We start from the raw sequence: 12914 nt of genomic DNA on the forward strand, positions 1-12914 counted from the left end.
GGTTATGTTATCTAGGCTATAGTCTAAATTCTATGTTCTCTAGGCTATAGTCTCCAGTCTATAGTCTCTGGGTTATAGTACCTAAATTATGGTCTCTATTCTATAGTCTACAGTCTATGGTCTCTAAATTATGGTACCTAGGCTATAGTCTCCAGTCTATGTTCTCTAAGTTATGGTACCTAGGCTATAGTCTCCAGTCTATGGTCTAAATTATGGTACCTAGTCTATGGTCTTAAGTCCATGGTTTCTAGGCTATGGTCTTCATAGTCTATTGTCTCTAGTCTATGGTTCCTAGTCTCTAGTCTATGGTCTCACATATATGGTATCTAGTCCAGTTACTAGGCTATAGTTTCTAATTTATAGTGTCTACTTTGTAGTATCTAGTCTATGATCTCTACTCTATACTATATATTACAATCCCTAGGTCTTAAGGACACAGCTCTTTCTTGGTTCTCTTCCTACCTATCTGATCGCTCTTTTTCTGTTCGTTTTTCTGATTCTGCCTCCTATTCGCTACCTCTATCAGTTGGAGTACCGCAAGGCTCTGTCTTAGGTCCTTTGCTATTCTCAATCTATTCCACCTTTCTTGGCAAACTAATCCGCTCTTTTGGATTTCAGTACCATCTGTATGCGGATGATACTCAAATCTACCTATCCTCTCCAGATTTATCGCCATCTGTATTGGTCCGTGTCACTGAATGTATTTCTGCCATTTCATCTTGGATGTCATCTCGCTACCTGAAACTTAATATTTCTAAAACAGAACTAATTATATTTCCACAGGCCAATAACAGTTACCAATCTGATCTCTTTATCACTGTTGATAACTCAACAATCCACCCCACCCCACCAGCTCGCTGCCTTGGTGTCATCCTTGATTCTGAACTGTCCTTTGTTCCCCACATTCAATCTGTCACATACATCTAAAAAACATATACAAAATTCGACCATATCTCACGCAAGACACTGCAAAAACTCTAATCCATGCACTCATTATTTCCCGCATTGACTATTGCAATAGTCTCCTTACTGGTCTTCCCAAAAACAGGCTATCGCCATTACAATCCATTATGAATGCAGCTGCGAGGCTTATCTTCCTTGCCAAACGTTCATCGTCTGCTGCCCCGCTCTGTCAGTCCCTCCATTGGTTGACGGTTTTCTACCGTATTCAATACAAAATACTGTTACTTACACATAAGGCCATTGACCGAATTACACCAACATACATCTCTTCACTCATCTCAAAATATCTCCCAACCCGACCTCTCCGCTCAGCACAAGATCTGCGTCTCTCATCCCCACGCATTACTTGCTCCCATTTATGGTTACAGGACTTTCTTCGGGCTGCACCCACTCTATGGAATGCCTTACCACGCACAATAAGACTTACCTCTAGTCTTCAATCCTTCAAGCGTTCCCTGAAAACTCACCTCTTCAGACAAGCTTATCAGATTCCAGAACCGCCCACACAACCTTCATAGCTTCCATATCTAATTACATCCCCTCTCACAGTCCACACATAACCTCACACATTGTCTTTCTCTCACATACTCCTGACATTTGGCCGACATTCCTGTGTGACTGGATCATGCAGCCAACCAAGAAACTCTGCATTCTGGCTGGACCAAATATATAGCACCTATCCTTGTGTATCAATGCCTATTTCCCTATAGATTGTAAGCTTGCGAGCAGGGCCTTCCTACCTATATATCTGTCTGTTATTACCCAGTTTTGTTCTATAAATGTTTACAATTGTAAAGCGCAACGGAATATGCTGCGCTATATAAGAAACTGTTAATAAATAAACTGTTAATATAGACCATGATCTGATTGTTAGCCCACTTGCTCCTTGTCGCGGTGGGATATCGGTCTCTTTATTGTGACTTGTGATTGTTCCTTCCACTTACCCTCCCCTCTCCCTCTGGCCCCATTTATTGTTAATAAAATGAATTTGCTGATTCTGTATTACTGGTAGAGCCTTGGCATATAACAGACCTATAGGTTCCTATTAGTGAGATTTGGGACCTTAGTAACATATTTTCCTAGGTGACAGAACAGCCTTAAGATGAGTTTCTGCTTCAATATTATCAGTCCTGTTTCCCAAAGCACCATTCTGCCTTTATACCTGACCTGAATCCGGCCACTACGACACACAATTTAGTTTCTGTTTTCTCCTTAGTACTTTCAGGGGCATCAAAAGGAGAGGTTTCCGGCTTCTGTTTTATTCTGGGAGTGAAGGAGAGGTGTAATCACAATCCCTATGTTAGGGATGTACCCAGTAAGCAGGAATCCACAGAAAGTTTACCTGGAGTAATGGCAGAAGGCAATGTAGGAGTTAATAGTTGAGGCAGATGCAGGTGTGTGCTAGAGTCTGCTGCTGGGAACTGGCTGGATGATCAGAAGTCTAAGGGCTCTATTTATTAACATTATTTTTACTAAAATAAAGTGAAAATGGCTGTTTTGTGTTTTCACACCCTTTTCACATTATTTTAGTTTCACCTGTATTTATTACAGGGCAATTGGAGTAGAATTAGTAAAATTCTACTCCAACCCCCAGTATCACTTATTTTTAGTAAAGCAGATCGCATTTCCCATAATTGTAATGGGAAATGTGATCTGTGTGCAAGTTACTAAAAATAAATTGTAAAAAAACACCGGGGGAAGCCCTGTGATAATAACGCCACCTGGAGGTGGCGTTATCCAGGGTCTCCCCCGGTTACCGGGCTCCCACTCTGCTCTAACGGGGAGAGCAGAGGCGGGAGCCGGTACCAGTAATCAGCTATGTGGTCTAAAGAGACCGCAAGCTGATTGCTGTAAAAAAAAGAAAAAAAAAATTAAAAATTAAACATTTTTTTTTTCACTTACCTGAATCCAGGGACCGGTGATCGGGCCTCCGGTGATGGCTCCTCTCCGGTCAGCTGGTCTCCCACAGTGCACTGGGGCCCGGTCATCAGGTGATCGGGCCCCAGTGCAGTATGGGAGATCACCTGATCGGGAAGCCCGGAGAAGACCACCGGAGGCCAGGAGGATGCAGGTAAGTGTAATGAAGGGAGGGGGGGTCGCGGGGGTCCACGATCGCGGGGGGCGGGGCTTAGCGTCAGTGGGGGGGTAGTAGCGGTGGTCGGTCGGCGCGTGCGCGTGCTCTTAGTCGCGGTATTTTTTCCGAAAATACCGCGACTAGAGTGCGGATGGGATCCGCAGGGACAGAGCTTTATCGCAAGCTCTGTCCCTGCAAGGGATTTGTAGTAAATCCCTGTGATATTGCCTGAATTCGCAATGCGAATTCACTCGGTAATATCACACTACAATCCGCATTCAATATGCGGATTGTAGTAAATAGAGCCCTTGGAATTAACTGGCCCAGGTGGACATACACAGAAACAGTCAGGATGCAGATCTGGATAGCAGCAGGCCAACTTTTCAGGATGCAGGCTGTAACAATGCTAAAGCAGCTATGCTGGATGTGGACTTGGTTATGCAGGCCAGCTACTCAGGATGCAGGTGTGAATAGTGGTGAACCTGCAATGTTGGATATGGACTTGATTGTGGCAGGCCAGCTACTGGGGATGCAGGTGGGAATACTGTTGAACCTGCAATGCTGGATATGGACTTGATTGTGGCAGGCCAGCTACTCGGGATGTAGGTGGGAATACTGTTGAACCTGCAATGTTGGATATGGATTTGATTGTGGCAGGTCAGCTACTCGGGATGTAGGTGGGAATACTGTTGAACCTGCAATGCTGGATATGGATTTGATTGTGGCAGGTCAGCTACTCGGGATGTAGGTGGGAATACTGTTGAACCTGCAATGCTGGATATGGATTTGATTGTGGCAGGTCAGCTACTCGGGATGTAGGTGGGAATACTGTTGAACCTGCAATGCTGGATATGGATTTGATTGTGGCAGGTCAGCTACTCGGGATGTAGGTGGGAATACTGTTGAACCTGCAATGCTGGATATGGATTTGATTGTGACAGGTCAGCTACTCGGGATGTAGGTGGGAATACTGTTGAACCTGCAATGCTGGATATGGATTTGATTGTGGCAGGCCAGCTACTCTGGATATAGGTGGGAATACTGTTGAACCTGCAATGCTGGATATGGATTTGAATGTGGCAGGCCAGCTACTCTGGATGCAGGTGGGAATACTGTTGAACCTGCAATGCTGGATATGGATTTGATTGTGGCAGGCCAGCTACTCTGGATATAGGTGGGAATACTGTTGAACCTGCAATGCTGGATATGGATTTGAATGTGGCAGGCCAGCTACTCTGGATGCAGGTGGGAATACTGTTGAACCTGCAATGCTGGATATGGATTTGATTGTGGCAGGCCAGCTACTCTGGATGCAGGTGGGAGTACTGTTGAACCTGTAATGCTGGATATGGATTTGATTGTGGCAGGCCAGCTACTCGGGATGCAGGTGGGAATACTGTTGAACCTGCAATGCTGGATATAGATTTGATTGTGGCAGGCCAGCTACTCGGGATGCAGGTGGGAATACTGTTGAACCTGCAATGCTGGATATGAATTTGATTGTAGCAGGCCAGCTACTCAGGATGCAGGTTGGGGGTTGTAACAGAACCAGTACTTGATATAGTTGAACTTGGCAGGATGAAACCACAGGTACAAGCTGGGACCAAACACAAATCGGAGGAGACACAGAAGGTAACCTGGAGGGTCTTGGCAAGACACAGGCACGGAGCTGGGATGGACACGGGAACAGGGCTGAATCCAGCAGGACACAGGAGTAGGACTGGCAGGGACAGGACACTGAGACCCTCATTCAGAGGCGCTCGCATAATGCAAGTGCTCGTTCTGAATGTGGGCGGCCGCTTCTCTTTTAAAGTGCGGCCTCCTGGTCACTAGCTAAGCTGTGGGTTACCATCGCGACCATTGGGGCTTGCGACGAGACCCTAAGGTTGGGTCTCGGCAACCGCAAGCTCCAGGGAGCTTCCTGCTCTGATCGAGCAGGAAGCTCCCCACCGACATCACTGCTGATGTCAGTGCGGCCGCCCACAAAATGGCAGGCGTTCCTTAAGGAACACCTCCGTTTGTGAAACCACCCCCCCCGCCACGCCTACAAAACATCAACATCGACAGCCGCCCCTTTTGTAGAGAGCTCCGGAGCTAGAGAATTTCTCTCTTGCTCCGGGGCTTGCGCACCCGCAGTGCATGTGCAGGGCTTAAACATCGACCCGCTTGCGAGCGGGTCTGAATGAGGTCCTGAGTCTGGGAGCAAAGGTCTACAATGGCAGGATACTTGACGGGTGTGGTATATGAGATAGACAGTAATTAGTTAGACAATGTCTAGATAGACACCTGGGGGTATATTTACTAAAGGTCGATTCTGCATTTTGAGTGATTTGAGGTGCGATTTTTAATTCGATTTGTATTCGATTTTGCTTTTGGATATTTAATAAAGGCCAAATCAAATGTAAAATCTAATTTTTAGTCAAATCTGCCTCAAATCAACCATCGCCCCAAAACAGAACCAACCTCGGACTGTTCAAACCCAGGTCTGGTTGACTAAGTACAGGGAAAAAATTACATAGGGTCTCCCTGTACTCAGTACAACCAGCTCTGGGCTATGGGAAGCAGGGCTGGTTCTGGAATTACAGGGAAACATTTGCGTAGGGTCTCCTTGTAACTCACAGACTGATGTCTCCTGTGATTGGTCACTCAGGCTGAGGTCCGGTAACGAGACTACCAACAGGTGAGTAGCTGCACGTAGCAGCCAGAGTCCAGGTAGCTAGGGTAGCGACTGAGAGCCGCAGCGGCACATGTAACACCCTACGATGCTATGATCAAAACCCTTGATGCGCACAGTGAGGGGGAAGTTGCTGCCCCCAGGCCTGCCCAAAATCCTGCTGGCCTGAGTACTTTACAGGAGCTGAACATGGATTTGCTCCACTCCAATCACAGTACATGCCAAAAATGATAAGTAATTTTTACTGATTACCCTCAGCCTGGCCTTGTTGGAGGGGCCCGGTGGCAGCATGGGGGTGGAGCCTCAGGCGGCCACTGGCACTGGCAGCCTGCTGTAGCAGGAAAAAAGTTTTCCTGTCTACACTGCAGTAGCACAGCACACAGAAGCTGTGGGCCTATTCTGATGGGCGGCCTGGAGCTGGAGCTCCGTGTGCCACGACCCACTCCCACGATTCATGGTACTTTGGGGAATTTGACTGACAGGACCCTGTACACGCCCAATCGCCATCTTGTGCAGCATCGTGGATAGAAGAAGGAAGCACGAGAGAGCCTGCACAGTGAAGTCTGGATTACAGCAGTTTGGTGACTATTGGTACTGTATTTAATGCAACCCCACTGCCCACCAATGTGTGCCAGCCACTTCTAACTGCATGACCCAGCCACCGCCCGCCTCATTCCGGTGGGCGGTGGCTGGGCCATGCATTCACCTCCCACTGCTCACCAATGGGTGCCACCCACCAATGTCACGTGACACCTATAAAATAACCTCACAATAAAAAAATCACTCAAATTTTATAAATTGATTAAAAAAATTGTAGTTCAACAACAAATAAACATTACAACAACATCAATACATATATAAAATGTGTTTTTGTTGCTGTGATACATTTGTTTATGATGTTTGAATATACCACCATAAACCAATGTATGTCACCAACATAAAACAAATATATTGCAACAACAAAAATAAAACATATTACTATACATATAAATAGACATTACATCCCTGGAAAAAAAAAAAAGTTAAAATACATAGACAAACCACATAACATCCCTGGAAAAAAAACAGATTAAAATACATCTAAAAAAACAACATTCCTTGGAAAAAAGCATGATAAAATACATATAAAAACACAGAGCATTCCTGTAAAAAAAGAAACAGATTAAAATACATTTAAAAAATTTTTCCTGTAAAGATATATTAAAAAAAAATATATATACAAAAAACTTGAAAAATGTACAAAACAATTCACATTTGTAGATTATTAAAATGTCCTTATTTTTTTCCTCCTAGCAATGTCTGTGGATAGTGAAGGGGAGTTTATAACCGGATTCCCAGAGATCCTCCAGCTAAAGGAGTGTCTATGGCGGATATCCTCTCGCAGATACCATCACAAGTCGGCAAAATAGCGGATAGCGATCACAGGGAGCACGCATTTTCACCACACATTGACAGGAAGTGACCATTTGGGGGTGGCGACAGGGGGTGGTCAGTGAAACGCAGGCGTGCCAGTGCGTTTGAACGCCGTTACAGGGGCATGCATAATTAAGCCCCTGCGACGGAAGACGGAAGACGCAGCCAGAGCTCTAGATGCACACAGGAAGCCGCCCAATCCTGAGTGAGGTCAGGTCAGCCACAATTATGGGTTCAATGGTTCTTGATGTTACCGATGTTTTCGCTGTCTAGCGAGGTATTGTGGATGTGAGTAAAGGGAAGTGGGCGGCATTATGTAGTGGTGGGCATCTGGTTCTTGTGCTGCGGTGTCCTTGCGATTGGGTTCATTAGCATATTTTCGCTGCGGCCAGGTGCGTGCATATACAGACTTGCTGAATCAGGCCTAGTGTGAATAACTACTGCACATCACTGGCTGTGACTAGAGATGAGCGGTTCGGATTCTGTGGAATCCGAACCGCTCCGAACATTGGGGATCCGAGTCCACCCGAACCCTGTTCGGGTGTTCACCGCCTGACTCGGATCCCCGTTCGGGGCCGAACGGCGGCCGCCTGATGTCGGATTCTCACTAGAGAATCCGACATCAGGTCTCCTCGCGTGTAGGGCAGAGCGCAGTGATAGCGCTCTGCCCTACACAGACACAGACACACAGCCGCCAGCGGCAGCTGTGTGTTTGTTACAGCAGCCAATGAGAGTCACACAGACTCTCATTGGCTGCTGCACGGAGGGAGCCGGCTGGAGCTCACACATGAGCTCCGTCTTCCGGCTCCCTCCTCAGCGTGTGACAGAGCGGACGGCGCGGGAGCGGGGATACAGGTAAGTTTTATTTTTTTTATTTTTTTACTTGTCAAAGGTCCGGGGGCGCTACTGGGGGGGGGGGGTCTGCACTACTGGGGGGGTCTGCTACTGGGGGGGGGCTATACTACTGGGGGGGCCATACTACAGAGGGGCCTGCTACTGGGGGGGCTATACTACTGGGGGGGGGGGTCTGCACTACTGGGGGGGGGTCTGCTACTGGGGGAGGCAATACTACTGGGGGGGCCATACTACAGAGGGGCCTGCTACTGGGGGGGGCTATACTACTGGGGGGGGTCTGCTACTGGGGGGGCCATACTACTGGGGGGGCCTACTACAGGGGGGGCCATACTACAGGGGGGGCCCATACTACAGGGGGGGCTACTACTGGAGCAGCCTACTACTGGGGGGGGCCTGCTACTGGGGCAGCCTACTACTGGGGGAGCCATACTACTGGGGGGGCATACTACTGGGTGGCATGCTAATGGGGGGCATACTACTGGGGGGGCCTGCTAATGGGGGACATACTACTGGGGGGGCCTGCTAATGGGGGGCATACTACTGGGGAGCATTCAACTGGGGGCACTGCATAGTGGACCGTACTACTAAGGGGACTGCATAGGGGGCACCACTGCTGGGGGACATTGTGTAAGGGACACCGCTACTGTGGGCATTGTGTAAAAGGGTCACTACTGTGGGCATTGTGTAAAAGGGGCACTACTGTGTGTCGTAACATAAATAAGAGACACTACTTTATGGTGTAATGTGAATCAGGCCCTATGTGCGGTGTAATGCTAATAAGATTGTGCACTGTGACTCCTAGGGCCGTAGCCCACTTTGTAAACAAGTACTGTGACTCTGCTGGCCGTACCCCACTGGGTGGGTGCACTACTTTTCATTTCTGCCACTGCTGTGTGGCAATGTGTCATAGATGTGCTTTATACTGTGGTGTCTGTGTCGTTGTGCCGCTGCTTTGTCGCTTAGTAACCAGTCAGCTCACTGCAACCTTTGGCCAATAATGTTGAAAACAATATTATAAGCTGTGATATGGTCTAAATTGACTGGAAATTAATGTTATTGAGGTTAATAATACTCTAGGAAGAAAAAAAAGACCAATTTATGTGATTTTAGCTTTTTTTGTCAATTTTTGTAAAAAAATCCAAATCCAAATCCAAATCCAAAGCCAGTCACCGCAGTTTGGCAAATCCAAATCCAAATCCAAAGCCGGACGACGAATTAGAACCAAATCCAAATCCGGCAAAAATGGTCCGGCGCACATCCCTAGCTGTGACACACTGTGAATTATATACTATGGCTGATCGGGCTTACCCATAATGGCCGCTAGGGTTCTAGTGATGGCCCACCACAAAATGGATTTAATCCCATGAATAAGGATAATACCTGGACTGGAGCCTGTTTTATAGCATCCAATGTTTTTGTTATGCTATTGTATTAGACTAGATCAGTGGTTCCCAAACTCGGTCCTCAAGACCCCACACAGTGCATGTTTTCCAGGTCTCCTCACAGAATCACAAGTGAAATAATTAGCTCCACCTGTAGATTTTTTCAAATGTGTCAGTGAGTAATGAATATACCTGTGCACCTGCTGGGTGACCTGGAAAACGTGACCTGTGTGGGGTCCTGATGACCGAATTTGAGAACCACTGGACTAGATGATCCAGGTCTGGTAGTAGGGAATGTTTATTAATTATATATGGGGTATAAATACCTTTTATTGGAGACTACCTCCCTATACCTTGAAAAAGTTACAGCAAGTATGGAAACTGGTTGGTATAGGAGTGTTGGGGCAGACTTTACATCTGCATACCTCCCAACATGACCCTCTCCAGGAGGGCCAAAATGCTCTGGTCCTGGACTTCCCTGGTAATTTATGATTGGTGGTGGCTCCAGGGGTGGGGCTGCAGTAGAGTCCAAAATTCAAATAGGGGAGTCACACCAACTGCCAGTGAGTCCCAGCCAGTGATGTTGGGCAGTGTGTGACATGACAGTTGGTGTGACTCCCCTATTTGAATTTTGAATTGTGCTGCAGCCCCGCCTCTTACCAGGAAAGTCCAGGACCAGAGCATTGTGTCCCTCCTGGAGAGGGTCATGTTGGGAGGTATGGGGTTGGGACGGCCTGTACATGTAGTGCAGTTAATGTATCATGATGCAGAGTGACATTCTGGATGTTGGCAGTCTGGACTTTTTTCAGCAGCCAAGTGACCAGTTGAGCACTTTACTGTCTATGGAGTTTATGTATCAAGCAGTGATGTGTGTGGAGAAGTGACCAGTGTAGAAGTTGCCCATAGCAACCAGTCAGCTTTGAAGTAGCATTTATCAAGTACAGTCTATAAAATAATAGGTAGGAGCTGATTGGTTGCTATGGGCAACTTTTCCACTGGTCACATCTCCACACTCTTCACTGCATGATACATAAACCCCTATATGCAGTGGCATAACTAGGGTCTTTGGCACCCAAGGCAAGATGAAAAATGGCCCCTCCCCCCCTACTGTGTGCGAGCACCAAAATAATTGGCAAGGCCACATTCTGCAAGGGGTATGGCCACTGAAAAATGGGGGCATGTCAAAATGACACTCCACTATTTCTCGTCACACTGGGTACATTTCTTTCTGTTCCATATGTACCTTAATGCGCCCAGTAGTAGTGCCCCCAGTAGTAGTGCTCCCTGTAGTAGTGCCCCTTATGCAATGCCCCTAGTAGTAGTGCCCCTTATACAGTGCCTTCAATAGTAGTGCCCCTTATACTGTGCCCCCAGTAGTAGTGCTCCCTGTAGTAGTGCCCCTTATGTATACCCCTAGTAGTAGTGCCCCTTATACAGTGCCTTCAATAGTAGTGCCCCTTATACTGTGCCCCCAATAGTGCCCCTTATCCAGTTCTCCCAGTAGTAGTGCCCCTTATGCAGTGCCCCTTGTAGTAATGCCCCTTATGCAATTCCCCTAGTAGTGCCCCTTATAAAGTGGCCCCAGTAGTAATGCCCCTAGTAGTAGTGCCCCTTATGCAATTTCCCGAGTAGTAGTGCCCCCAGTAGTAGTGCCCCGAGTAGTAGTGCCCTGAGTAGTAGTGCCCTAAGTAATAGTGCCCCCAGTAGTAGTGCCCCCAGTAGTAGTGCCCCCAGTAGTAGTGCCCTAAGTAATAGTGCCCCGAGTAGCAGTGCCCTTTATACAGTGCCCCCAGTAGTAGTACCCCTTACACAGAGCCCCTGGTAATAGTGCCCTTTATACAGTGCCCCCAGTAGTAGTACCCCTTACACAGAGCCCCGGGTAATAGTGCCCTTTATACAGTGCCCCCAGTAGTAGTACCCCTTACACAGAGCCCCCGGTAATAGTGCCCTTTATACAGTGCCCCCAGTAGTAGTCCCTCTTATACATAAAGACGCAGACACACACACAACACATTACTAGACTTGCCTAAAGCCCGGCTCCTCTGCCCGCGGTCATGCCTTACGCTGAGCAATATGGGACACATCATGACGTCTCTCCCTTCACCCACTGCAGGAGCCAAAAAGCGGAGCTCAGGAGTGAGTCCCAGCCTCCGGCTGCCGCTGCAAGGAAGCAGTTGCCAAGCACCCGATGGCAACAAAATCTCAGTGTGCTCCCGGCAAATGGAGTCTCCAACCCCGTGCCGAGCCTGGGTGCAACAGCCAATAAGAATCTGCCTGACTCTTACTGGCTGCTGCTGGCTGTTCCCGGACGCCTGCCGACCCCTAACACCCACCCCACCGCCGTGTCTAACTACGGAGGGTGCAAGGGGTGCGGTCGCACCCCTGCACCCTCCATTTGCCGGGCGCCCGCTGAGTGTGTTACCAGTGGGCGCCCCTCTCCTATTCAAACCCCCGGCGGCAGCCTGAGGACGGAGCTTCCTCCGTCTTCCGGGTCCCGCAGTGTACCATGGGAGTGACGTCATAACGTCACTCCCATAGTGCCGAGGAGTGGACGCCGGGGACGGAGCTCAGTAGTGAGCTCCGTCTTCTGGGTCCCGCAGTGCACTATGGGAGTGACTTAATGACATCACTCCCATAGTGCCGAGGAGCGGACGCTGGGGATGGACGGCAGAAGCACTGGAGCGGGGATAAAGGTAAGTGTTTGTTTGTTATGGTGTGTGTGTGCGGTGGGGGCCAGCACTACTGGGGGCAACTACAGGGGCCTCATTACTGGGGGCAACTACAGGGGCCTCACTACTGGGGGCAACTACAGGGGGCTCACTACTGGAAGTACTGCTTAGGGGACCACTACTGGGGGCATTATATAAAAGGAACTGCATAAGGGGGGCAGCGGCAGCTGGGGCTGGGCGGTGGTACATTTTAGTTTGGGGGGGGGGCACCAACATTTATCTTGCCTCCGGGCACCTGGGATAAAGTTACGCCACTGACTTTAGATACTACACACCCCTGGCTGTGACACACTGTGTACTATAGATACTACACACCCCTGGCTGTGACACACTGTGTACTATAGATACTACACACTGCTGGCTGTGACACACTGTGTACTATAGATACTACACACCGCTGGCTGTGACACACTGTGTACTATAGATACTGCACACCGCTGGCTGTGACACACTGTGTACTATAGATACTACACACCGCTGGCTGTGACACACTGTGTACTATAGATACTACACACCCCTGGCTGTGACACACTGTGTACTATAGATACTACACACCGCTGGCTGTGACACACTGTGTACTATAGATACTACACACCCCTGGCTGTGACACACTGTGTACTATAGATACTACACACCCCTGGCCGTGACACACTGTGTACTATACATACTACACACCGCTGGCCGTGACACACTGTGTACTATAGATACTACACACCGCTGGCCGTGACACACTGTGTACTATAGATACTACACACCCCTGGCCGTGACACACTGTGTACTATAGATACTACACACCCCTGGCCGTGACACACTGTGTACTATAG

This window comes from Taudactylus pleione, unplaced genomic scaffold (assembly GCF_031769625.1).
Source record: "Taudactylus pleione unplaced genomic scaffold, aTauple2 ptg000261l, whole genome shotgun sequence".
In the NCBI taxonomy this organism is placed as follows: domain Eukaryota; kingdom Metazoa; phylum Chordata; class Amphibia; order Anura; family Myobatrachidae; genus Taudactylus; species Taudactylus pleione.